This window comes from Alexandromys fortis, unplaced genomic scaffold (assembly GCF_014885135.2).
Source record: "Alexandromys fortis isolate MF-2015 unplaced genomic scaffold, M_Fortis_MF-2015_v1.1 scaffold_16, whole genome shotgun sequence".
NCBI classification, from domain to species: Eukaryota; Metazoa; Chordata; class Mammalia; order Rodentia; family Cricetidae; genus Alexandromys; species Alexandromys fortis.
Window position 1 is genome coordinate 13,101,486 of NW_026067893.1, and position 11,992 is coordinate 13,113,477.

The 11,992-nt window shown below is 42.6% G+C and overlaps 1 protein-coding gene across 5 annotated transcripts in view; it reads right to left on the reverse strand.

Annotated features, from left to right (window-relative positions):
- Cnnm2 (cyclin and CBS domain divalent metal cation transport mediator 2) overlaps nt 1–11,892 on the reverse strand; it is a 141,967-nt gene extending 130,075 nt beyond the window's left edge. For 2 of the 5 annotated variants that reach the window (XR_007592532.1, XM_050146272.1), the window contains exons 1-3: nt 11,066–11,892; nt 5,293–5,340; nt 3,154–3,230 (exon numbers count right to left, since the gene is read on the reverse strand). The gene's annotated coding sequence lies outside the window, so the exon portion shown is untranslated. Of the gene's footprint in view, nt 1–3,153; nt 3,502–5,292; nt 5,341–11,065 lie in introns of those variants that run through there. The other 3 variants (XM_050146256.1, XM_050146245.1, XM_050146266.1) reach the window with 3 other exon arrangements.
- Nucleotides 11,893–11,992: the final 100 nt, after the last annotated feature.

The window sequence follows — 11,992 nt, forward strand, 5'->3', positions numbered from 1 at the left end:
CCCATAAAAGCTTATTCTTTTGCTTTTGCTTTTTGCTTCTTTTCCGAGACAGGGTTTCTCTGTGTAGCCCTGGCTGTCCTGGAACTCACTTTGTAGATCAGGCTGTCCTCGAATTCAGAGATTCGCCTGCTTCTGCCTCTAGAGCATAGGTCCAGAGTCCGTGGCATCGAGAATAGATGTGGTAGCATCTTTTGCCTCACAGCTTAAGCATTTTTTTAAAAAATGTTTCCCATTCTTATTTTGTATTCCGTAGTTGTACTACCCTTCCCTTTTGTTTACATCCAAAGCATGTTTTATGATTTCCAGGACAATGAATTCCGGAGCTCATTTCGGTGATCTCCTTACCTGCCACTCCTCTTTTATGCCTGTCCGCTTACCGTCCTCTGGCCTTGCAGCTAGTGACGTGTAAAAGGAAGGCCAGTTGCTCCCCTGTTTGAACACTCCTCTGAATCCTCATCCCCCTGTGGTAAAAGCCCAAGTACCCAGACCGCCTACAAGGTGCCGCAAGCTCTATCCCTACCCTCTGCCCCAGCCAGGCTTCCTCCTAGCTGTTTCTCAGTCACTGCAGAGGGATTCTCTTGGGTTCTTTGTACTCACTGTCTATTTCCTGTGAGGGAGACTCAATTTCTTCCAAATGTCAACGTAGCCCCCCTTCAAGGCCTTGCTCAAAAGCCACCATACTCCATCTCTCCTTTATGTTTCTTCAAAACAAAGAGGTCTTACTAATATTATAGGTAAATTATTCATGTGATTGACAAGCGGTCCTTTCTCAAGAACTGTATCTGCATTGTGCATGCTAGTTCACCATGGTCTAAAGCAGCCAGAATCACGACGTCATGTGCAAAGGGTTAAATAAGGGAATTTTACTTTAATTCAAATAAATATTCAACTCTACTCCTAGCCCCCTGATTTCCGGTGGTTTTTCCTACTTCCTTTTTCTATATTGCTATATTGAAAAAAATATATTTTTTCAATTGCTATATTGAAGAAAATGATTCTTAAGTTTCTTGAATGTTTGTAAGAGTGGCATTTAAGCTGGGCAATGGTGGCTTACATTACCCTCCAGGGGGTAGGGTCAGTGTCTCAGTGTTCAAGGCCAGGCTGGTTTACATAGTGAGTTCCAGGACAACTAGGGCTACACAGAGAAACCCTGTCTCAAAAAAAAAGTGTCATTTTAGTTTATAAGCTGGAATTTATAGGATATCTGACGACTACAGACACAGTCCCTTCTAAGCCAACTGATGGAAAACAGGGTCTTTATAACTTAATAGAAAGTGTGACCCCCAAGTGTGGTCCAGGCTAAGAGGAAACACAGTTAAAGGTTCTCAAATATTGAATGCGCAGTTTGGAACAGGAGTGTGGAGAGAGGAAGAAGTGCCTGCCAGACCTACAGGCATTTCCTGTGCATGCAGAGAAAGCAACGGCCAGGAAAGTGTGGTCTTAGCAGCCTAGAACCTAATGAGAAGTTCAAGACTTGAGCAAAACAGAGAAGGACCTGCCCAGCAGATACCATAAAACAGAACCATTTCAGATACCCGCAGGGCATTGCTGAGTGGTCTATGTCCTCAGGAGTGGGTATAGACTAGTACCCTTTGTGAATACAGATACCCATGGGGCCATGGGGCATTTCTGGGAGGTGTGTGTCCTCAGGGATGGGTATAGACTAGTATCCTTTGTGAATACAGATACCCATGGGGCATTGCTGAGTGGTCTATGTCCTCAGGGATGGGTATGGGTTAGTACCCTTTGTAGTAAGAGGCGAATGGGCCATGTTCTACTGCTCGGCTAGCTTAGCCCCCGAAATAATCACACCACAATTGTATTAATTAAATTACTACCTGGCCCATTATATCTAGCCTCTTCTTGGCTAACTCTCACATCTCGATTAACCCATTTCTATTAAATCTGGGTATCACCACTTGACTGTGGCTTACCAGCAAGATTCTAACCCACGTCCATCTCAGGCTGGAGATTCATTGCATCTGCCACACTGCCTTTCTTCCCAGCATTCTGTTCTGTCTACTTCGCCTATCTAAGTCTGCCCTATCAAAAGGCCAAGGCAATTTCTTTATCAACCAATGAACGCCACACTAATACAGAAGGACCTCCTACACCAACTTTTTGTGAATATGCAAGACACAAAAAACAGTGCAGACACCTGGCTCAGCACCTTTTCCTTCAATGAGAGTCATCCTTGGGGGGCTTTCTCAACTTAAAGACTTGCTCTTTAGAGAAAAACTGCCAGTGTGGGTTTTTAAGTAAGCACCTACAGTAGGGATAGGGGTGCCCCAACCTGTTCCTCTAGGGATATAGGCAAGGTCAGTGATGTTATAGGGGGGTCTCTTCTGCAAATTGGAGAGAAAAAATAACACCACAAACCCCTAACTTCTGACCATAGTTTACCTCAAAAAAAAAAAAAAAAAACCCTACTGAAGGTCTGAGATTCTTAAAGGCTGACAGCTGTGTTCAACCCTCTCTTTGTTTTGACTTTGCCTGACCTTGAATGAGTCATTCCAGCCAGGCAGTCCAAACCTCCCTGCAAACACCTTCCCTAGCTGAACTTCCCTTCCCAGAATTCTCCACTAGAAAATAAGGGCTAAGAATGACAGCTCAATTTTCTTCTGTGCAGAAGGAAAATTCCCAAATATGCAGGTTCAGAAATTGGTTCTGTAGCCAAACCCAAATGTCTCCCCAAGGTGGAGGCACTGAATTTTCTAAAAGACTGTAAGAAAAATAAATCTGGTTCTCTATGGCTTCTGTCAACATAAGGTCTCATTGATAGAGAAGATTTTTGTTCTGAAGTTAACTGGGTTATAAAAAGCATTCACAGTTAATGCCCTACATAGGATGGGGGTTGGGGAATAGACCCCAAGGCCTTGAACATGTAGGCATATGTTTTACTGCTGAGCTACACTCCAACCAAGAGTGACATTTGAATGCCACCAGAATGCAAAGCCTCCAGAGGAAACCCAGGAACTAGAAAACATTGGTATTACACGAACTTGCCCTAGAATCCAATCTGTTGGCCTAGAGAGATTTCTCAGCAACACTCTGCACTTGCTTAAAAACACAGAATGCTTTTAGTCAAAATGAGAATTTTTCATGACAGTTCATAAAAACACTCAGTTAGAATAAAATCTGTGGTGTACTTACTGTCTCAGGAGGCCTTGCAGGCTTCTGTTGAGGATCTTCCCATTGCCCTCCTTCTCGGTATTTTCTGGACATTGTTACTGGGGGAAGAAGGGAAATGTGTCTTTTTAACAGTTGTGAGCAAAGATCTCTCCTTTGAAAAGGATGTGAATTCTGTGTATGCTGCTGGCCTTTGCTAAAATCTGGTCCTCAGCTATCTGAAAGGAAGTGAGCATCTGAGAAGCCACCCTAATGCAGCCTTCCGGTGGCCTGTTGCCTCTTCTCGCTCTGCCTCCTCCCTCCCTTTTCTTCCTATCTCCCACTCCCTCTGGTCTGAGTTCATCTACAGTAAAGACTTGACAGGTGAACAGTATTCACCGCCTTTTAAAATGGCGTTCCCAGCAGGTGGGGATGTAGCTCGATTGCTAGTGTTTTCCTACTATCTGTGAGTTCCCAGGTTCAGTTCGCAGCATCCCATGAAGCCAGGCCTGACCAGCACATACCTAGAATCATAACACTGGGAGAGTGAGGTAAAAGAATCAGAAGCTCAAGGCCATCATCAGTTAGAAAACTCAAGGCCAACCTGGGCTACATCAAGAGTAGATGTGGATTGGTGGGATGGGGGTGGAGTAAGTAAAAGACAGGGTTGGGATGATGAGAACACAGCCCTCCATGAGACTCACACCTGTGTACCTCTGACACCAGAGCAGGAACCTGTGTTTCTCTCATGCTCACTAAGTCTGCTTCCCCATCTGAGGATGAAGCTAAAACACCACCACCTCTCCTCAGGCATAGATAAGAATACTCACCAAATGCAAGTACAAAATCCTGCTGCTCTTTCCAGATCCTTTAAGGCACCTGCATATTTTAACTATCACTAAGCTGAAGCTTTGGCCCATTTCTTATATCTCTCTCAAATTATTTGCTTCCTTCCATTTTCTTTTAATCTTATTTCTATCTCTGTGTATCTGTGTGTGGATATCAGCGTGCATACATCACCATGTTGTGGAGGTCAGGTGACGTCCGTCCTTACCTTTCCACCTTGTTTGAGACAGGGTCTCTTGGGGTTTGTTTTTGTTTGTTTGTTTGTTTTCCACCATAGATGCGAGGCCAGCTGGCATGTGAGCTTTGGGGGTTCTCCTGGTTGCACCTTTCTTGTCCCAGCAGAAACACTGGGATTACAGGCATGGGTGTCACTGAGTCACGCTTGCACGGCAAGCATTTTACCTGCTAAATTTATGTATTTATGTATTTGAGACATATACCCCAGGGTCTCAAGTATCTCAGGCTGCCTTTGAGCCTGCTGTGTAGCTGAGGATGACCTTGAACTTCCGCTCTTTTCATCTCCACCTTGTAAGTGCTGGAATTATAGGCGAGCACAACCACCTCCATGTACGCACTGCTAGAGATCAAATCAAGGGTTTCCTGTATCCTAGGTGAGCTAAACTACGTTTTTCAGCCCATGCTTCTTGAAATTTTAAGTAAAAAAGTGTAATATTTATTACCCAACTTCTTTTCCTCGTGCTGTGGGATAATGCTTTTGTTCATTGTAATGACTTAATACAATGCTGATTGACCAGCAGCCACGCAGGAAATATGGAAGGGGTGGCCAGACTAAGAGAATTCTTGGAAGAGGAAAGGCAGAGAGGCAGTCTCAAGTCAGATGTATATTCTTTTCTGTTTGGATGGAATGTTCTATAGATGTCTGTTAAGTTCATTTGAGTCATAACATCTGTAAGTTCCTTTATTTCTCTGTTCATGTTTTGTCGGACTGACCTGTCCAGTGGTGAGAATGGAGTGTTTAAGTCTCCCACTATTAGTGTGTGGGGTTTAATATATGATTTAAGCTTTAGATGTGTGGCTTAAAACTAGACTTCAACAGTAACACTCATTCCAGAAATCCCATACACACATGGAAATTAAACAATGCTCACCTGGATCATCAATGGGTCAAGGAAAAAAATAAAGGGAGAAGTTAAAGATGTCCTAAAATTCAATGAAAATGACCACACAACATACCCAAATTTATGGGACACAATGAAAGCAGTGTTAACAGAAAAGTTCATAGCACTAAATGCCTAGATAAAGAAGCTGGAAAAAAATCCCACACTAATGAATTAACAGAACATTTGAAAACATTAGAACAAAAAGAAGCAAACTCACCCAAGAGAACTAGATGGCAGGAAATAATCAATTGAGAGCTGAAATCAACTAAATAGAAACAAAGAAAACAATACAAAGAATAAATGAGACGAAGAGTTGGTTCTTTGAGAAAATAAACAAAATAGACAAACCTTTATCCAAACTAACCAAAAGGCAAAGAGAGAATATCCAAATTAACAAAATCGGAAATGAAAAGGGGGATACAACAACAGAAATGGAGGAAATACAGAGAATAATCGGGTCTTATTTCAAAAACCTATACTCCACAAAATTGGAAAACTTAAAGGAAATGGACGACTTTCTGGATGAATATCACTTAGCAAAATTAAATCAAGACTGGATAAGCAAATTAAACAGACCTATAACAACTGCTAAAGAAATAGAAAAAAATCATCAAAAGTCTCCCAACCAAAAAAAGCCCAGGACCAGATGGTTTCAGCTCAGAATTCTACAAGATTTTCAAAGAAGAACTAATACCAATATTCCTCAAATTGTTCCACACAATAGAAACAGAAGGAACATTGCCAAACTCTTTTTATGAGGCTACAATTACCTTGATACCCAAACCACAGAAAGACATTACTAAGAAAGAGAATTACAGACCAATCTCACTCATAAACATTGATGCAAAATATTAAATAAAATACTGGCAAATTGAATACAAGAACAAATCAGAACCATCATCCACCATGATCATCCCACAGATGCAGGGATGATTCATACAAATATCTGTCAATGTAATCTGCCATATAAACAAACTAAAAAATAAAAACCACATGATCATCTCATTAGATGCCAAAAGAGCTTTTGACAAAACATCCCTTCATGATAAAAGTCTTGGAGAGAGCAGGGATACAAGCAACATACCTAAATATAATAAAGGCAATATACAGCAAGCCTACAGCCAACATCAAACTAAATGGAGAAAAACCCACAGCAATCCCACTGAACTCAGGAACAAGACAAGGTTGTCCACTCTCTCCATATATATTCAATATAGTTCTTGAGATCCTAACTAGAGCAATAAGACATCAAAAGGAGATCAAGGGGATACAAATCAGAAAAGAAGAAGTCACACTCTCACTATTTCCTGATGATATGATAGTTTATATAAGCAACCCCAAAATATCCTACCAAGAAACTTCTACAGTTCATAAACACTTTCAGTAATGTAGCAGGATACGAAATTAACTCAAAAAAATCAGTAGCTCTCCTTTACACAGTTGATAAATAGGCTGAGAAAGAAATCAGAGAAACATCATCCTTCACAATAGCATAAAATATATCTGAGTAACTCTAACCAAACAATTGGAAGACTTGTGTGACAAGAACTTTAAATCTTTGAAGAAGAAAATTGAAGAAGACACCAGAAAGTGGAAAGATCTCCCATGCTCTTGGGTCTGTAGGATTAACATAGTAAAAATGGCAATCTTACTAAAAGCAATCTACAGATTCAATACAATGCCCATCAAAATCCCAGTAAAATTCTTCACAGACTTTGAAAGAATGGTACTCAACTTCATATGGAAAAGCAAAAAACCCAAGATAGACAAAACAATCCTGTACAATAAAAGAATTTCTGGAAGCATCACAATCCCTGACTTCAAACTCTACTACAGAGCTACAGTACTGAAAACAGCCTGGTATTGGCATAAGAACAGACAGGAGGACCAATGGAACCGAATAGAAGACCCAGATATCAATCCACACACTTTCAAACACCTGATTTTTGACAAAGAACAAAAAATATCGAATGAAAAAAGAAAGCATATTAACAAATGGTGCTGGCATAACTGAATTTCAATATGTAGGATGAAAATATATCCATACCTATCACCATGCACAAAATTCAAGTCCAAATGGATCAAAGACCTCAACATAAAGCCAGTCACATTGAACCTCATAGAAGAGAAAGTAGGAAGTACACTTGAACGCATTGGCACAGAAGACCACTTCCTAAATATAACCCCAGTAGCACAGACACTGAGAGAAACAATTAATAAATGAGATCTCCTGAAATTGAAAAGCTTCTGTAAAGCAAAGGACATGGTCAACAAGACAATCAACAGCTACAGACTGGGAAAAGATCTTCACCAACCCCACATCAGACAGAGGTCTGATCTCCAAAATGTATGAAGAACTCAAGAAATTGGTCATCGCCAGGTGGTAATGGCGCATGTCTTTAATCTCTGCACTAGGGAGGCAGAGGCAGGTGGATCTCTGTGAGTTTGAGACCAGCCTGGTCTACAAGAGCTAGTTCCAGGACAGGCTCCAAAGCCACAGAGAAACCCTGTCTCAAAAAAACCAAAAAAAAAAAGAAAGAAAGAAAAAGAAAAGAAAAGAAATTGGTCATCAAAAGAACAAATAATCCAATAAAAAATGGAGTACATATCTAAACAGAGATCTCTCAACAGAGGAATCTAAAATGGCTGAAAGACACTTAAGGAAATGCTCAACATCCTTAGTCATCAGAGAAATGTGAATCAAAACAACTCTGTGATTCCATCTTATATCTGTAAGAATGGCCAAGATCAAAAACACTGATGACCGGGCGATGGTGGTGCACGCCTTTAATCCCAGCACTCGGGAGGCAGAGGCGGGCAGATCTCTGTGAGTTCGAGACCAGCCTGGTCTACAGAGCTAGTTCCAGGACAGGTTCCAAAGCCACAGAGAAACCCTGTCTCAAAAAACCAAAAAATAAATAAATAAATAAAACACTGATGACAACTTATGCTGGACAGGTTGTGGGGAAAAGGGAATTCTCCTGCATTGCTGGTTGGAGTACAAGCTGGTACAGCCCCTTTGGATGTAAGTATGGTGATTTCTCAGAAAATTAGGAAACAACCTTCCTCAAGACCGAGAAATAACACTTTTGGGTATATATCCAAAGGATGCTCAATTTGTGCCACAAGGACATGTGCTCAACTATGTTCATAGCAGCACTGTTTGTCATAGCCAGAACCTGGAAACAACCTAAATGCCCCCTCGACCGAAGAATGGATAAGGAAAATGTGGTACATTTACACAATGGAGTACTACACAGCAGAAAAAAATAACGACATCTTGAAATTTGCAGGCAAATGGATGGAGCTAAAAAAACATCATTTTGAGTGAGATAACCCAGACACAGAAAGGCAATTATCATATATATTCACTCATAAGTGGTTTTTAAACATAAAGCAAAGAAAACAAGCCTACAAACCACAATCCCAGAGAACCTAGACAACAATGAAGACCCTAAGAGAGACTTACATAGATCTAATCTACATGGGAAGTAGAAAAAGACAAGATCTCCTGAGTAAATTGAAAGCATGGGGACTATGGGAGAGGAATGAAGGGGAGGGGACAGGCAGAAAGCGGAGCAAAGAAAAAATGTAGAGCTCAATAAAAATTAATAAAAACAAGACAAAACAGGGCTTCGAGAACCACAAAAACAGGAGCCAAATGCAGCTTCTTTGTAGCCCTTTTTTTTTCAGATAGGCTGTTTGTTGGCAGCAAGCAGAATAAGAGAAGGCTTCCTGACTCAGCATTAGTAGCAAAAACTGCAGAACTTCTTAAGCTCACAACCATCTGTAGTGAGATCTGGTGCCCTCTTCTGGTGTGTGGGCATACATATAGGCAGAACAGTGTAAACATAATGAATGAATAAAAAAGTACAAATGTTGAAAAAACACTCCAAAACCAGGCAGTGGTGGCACATGTCTTTAATCCTAGCACTTGGGAGACAGAAGAGGCGGATCTCTGAGTGTGAAGCCAGCCTGCTGTCAGAATGAGTTCAAGGACGGCCAGGGCTACACAGAGAAACCCTATCTCAAAAAACCAAATATGTAAAAGGAGCATAATATCAGCATGCTCTGAGCTACATCCCCTGCCCGGACAGGGTTTCTATGCAGACAGTTGCACCATGGGGGTAATTCCCATATGTACAGCCTCAGCTTCCATGAAACTTGAGAAAGCAGCACTGGGAAGGGAGTATCAGGGAGCTGGTCTCAGTAAAGACACACTCTGGTTATGTGGCTTGGCTGGATCCATGCGGAACGAAGAGTCGTCCCCGTCTCCCCTCCCCTCCATCCCCCCTGCCAAGGGAAAGTGTGACTTTTAAAGGGTGGTACCAACTCTGTGAGCTTCTGCTACATTATTTAAAAGAAAAAATAAAGATATCTAAGCTATATCCTTCACGGTGCTTCCATAGGTAGAGCCAGTTGAAAGGGATAATAAGGTTAATTGATAAAAAGAAAGCAAGGACAGTTAATAAAAGATGAAGGTGTAGGGCCCAGAAGCTACACCAGCCATCCTGCCCTTGCTGTGTAAACCTTCCCTCTCTGGCGCTTGACATTTGAGGTGTTGCCGTTCTAAAGGCAGCTCATTTAACATTCACAAAGGAAGCTTTATGGGAGAAGCTGGTTAACTCTGGGGACAGAGGCTAAACTGTCCAGGCCACTTCACCTGACAGAGTCAGGCTCTGAGCTATATGTCAAATTACCATGAGCAGCTGCGGCCCTCTGGTTCCCTCCTGTGAGCCTCCCTGGCACTCTCCACAAGCCTGCTTGGGCCGCTGCTTGTAATGAATTAAAGATATGTCATGGGTTATCGCTAGGATCGTCTAATTCCAGCTTCACATTTGCAAACGAGTTCAGTCTGGGAGCTGGCAAGAGAATTCGGTGGGAAGAATGGTTGCCACACAAGCATGAATTAGATCTCCGGCACCCAGATAAAAAAGAAAATCAATCGTCTATGCATGTGCGTGTATTGTAATATATATATTAAATATATACATTAAAGCTGGGCATGGTGGCTTTACTTGCAATCCCACAATGAGGTGGAAAGAGGCAGACCCCAGGAGCTCACTAGCTTACTCGGCAAGTTCCAGATCAATTAGAGACCCTGTCTCAAAAATGAAGGAGGCCAGTGCCTGACATCCAAGGTAAATCTCTGGCTTCCACATACACAGAACTCAGTGACTGCCCTCTCTACTGGATCCTAGGCCAAGATCTACAGAGAATCCTTTTCATGACCCTAACCGGAGTAGGTAGTTGAAGACATCTGGTTACTCATAGGAGCCAACACATGTGCCCTCTTTAGGCACATGTGGGCTGGGGCCGAGGCCGGGGCTGGAGCCGGGGCCCGGGCTGAGGCTGGGGCTGGGGCTCTGTGAGTTAAGCTCTTGCTGCCCATGCATGAAGACCCGAGTTCAGATCTCCGGCACTCACACAGAAGCTGGGCGCAGCTTGCCAAGCTTCTATAACCCCAGGTGCTGCTGATGGCCAGCTGTCTAGCAAGCTTGAGGTTCAGTGAGAGACCCCGTCTTCATGGAGAGCAATAGGGCAGGACCCCTTCCCCTACAAGCGTGCCAGGACATTATATACACATACAAATAAATAAAAATAAGCAGATTCCTTTTTGGATTCATAATGAGCTGGAGAGATGACTCAGCAGCGGAGAGCATTTGCTGCTTTTGCCAACTTTGGTTCCCGGTGCCCACACCAGGGTGCTCACAACCGCCCATAGCTCCAGCTCAGGGGCTCCAGTGCCCTCTGGACACACACAGCACACTCACACAGACACAGAGATCATGCAGTGTGACCAGCCACACCAGTCTCACACTGCAGTAGGTTAAAACAGGGCATATGAGGAATTCTATAGCCAATCTAGGTTACTGAGACAAACAGGGCTGGGAAAAAAACTGTCTGCCAAAGTCAGGGATGAGAGCTGAACCCACTCAGAATTCTGAGACCTTCCCAGACTTTCTTTGGACTCACAGAGATCCACCTACCTCTGCTCCCAAGTGTTGGGATTAAAGGTGTGCGCCACCACCGCCCATCGAGATCTCTTTTAAAAGATGAATCTGGGGCTGGAGAGATGGCTCAGAGGTTAAGAGCATTGCCTGATCTTCCAAAGGTCCTGAGTTCAATTCCCAGCAACCACATGGCGGCTCACAACCATCTGTAATGGGGTTTGGTGCCCTCTTCTGGCCTGCAGACATACACACAGACAGAATGTTGTATACATAATAAATAAATAAATATTTAAAAAAAAAAAGATGAATCTGCCCTTAGAATCCCCCCCAGTGTTTTATGGGCTTAAACATTCTCAAATTCCTAATTGAAATCTCCTGGGTCACACTAACCCCATCTCTTTCCCTGTTGCCCAAACTCCTTTTGCCTGGAGCTCAGAACAACCAAGATTTTCTTATCAAAGCCCTCTATTGTTGAAGGCTGTTATTTGTTTTTGACACTGAGTATCCCAGGTTGGCCTCAAACTCTCTCTGTACCTGAAGAGGGAGGACCTTGAGCTTCTGATCCTCAGGCCTCTACCTCCTGAGTGCTGGGACTTCAGGTGTGTGCTATCCTACACCTGGGACCAGAGAACAAACCGAGAGCTCTGTGAATGCCCAGCAAGTATTCTACCAACTGGGTTACATCTCCAGCCCCAGGGCTGTTTAAAATCTCAATTATCATCTCCTGATGATAAGAACTGAGATTTCTCTGGCCCTTCAACTTATTGTCATTGATCCTTCCTTTAATGCTCATAACTTCTTTAATAGGGACCTGAAAGCAAACCCAGCATTTGGTGAAAGTTTAATCAGATTGCCCTATGAAGGGGAGGAATCCTGTTCACATCTCTTAGCTTTCCTTTTGAAAAACAAAAAAACAAAAACACCAGTTAAGACAGACCAGGACAGTGTGTGTGGTGTCAATCA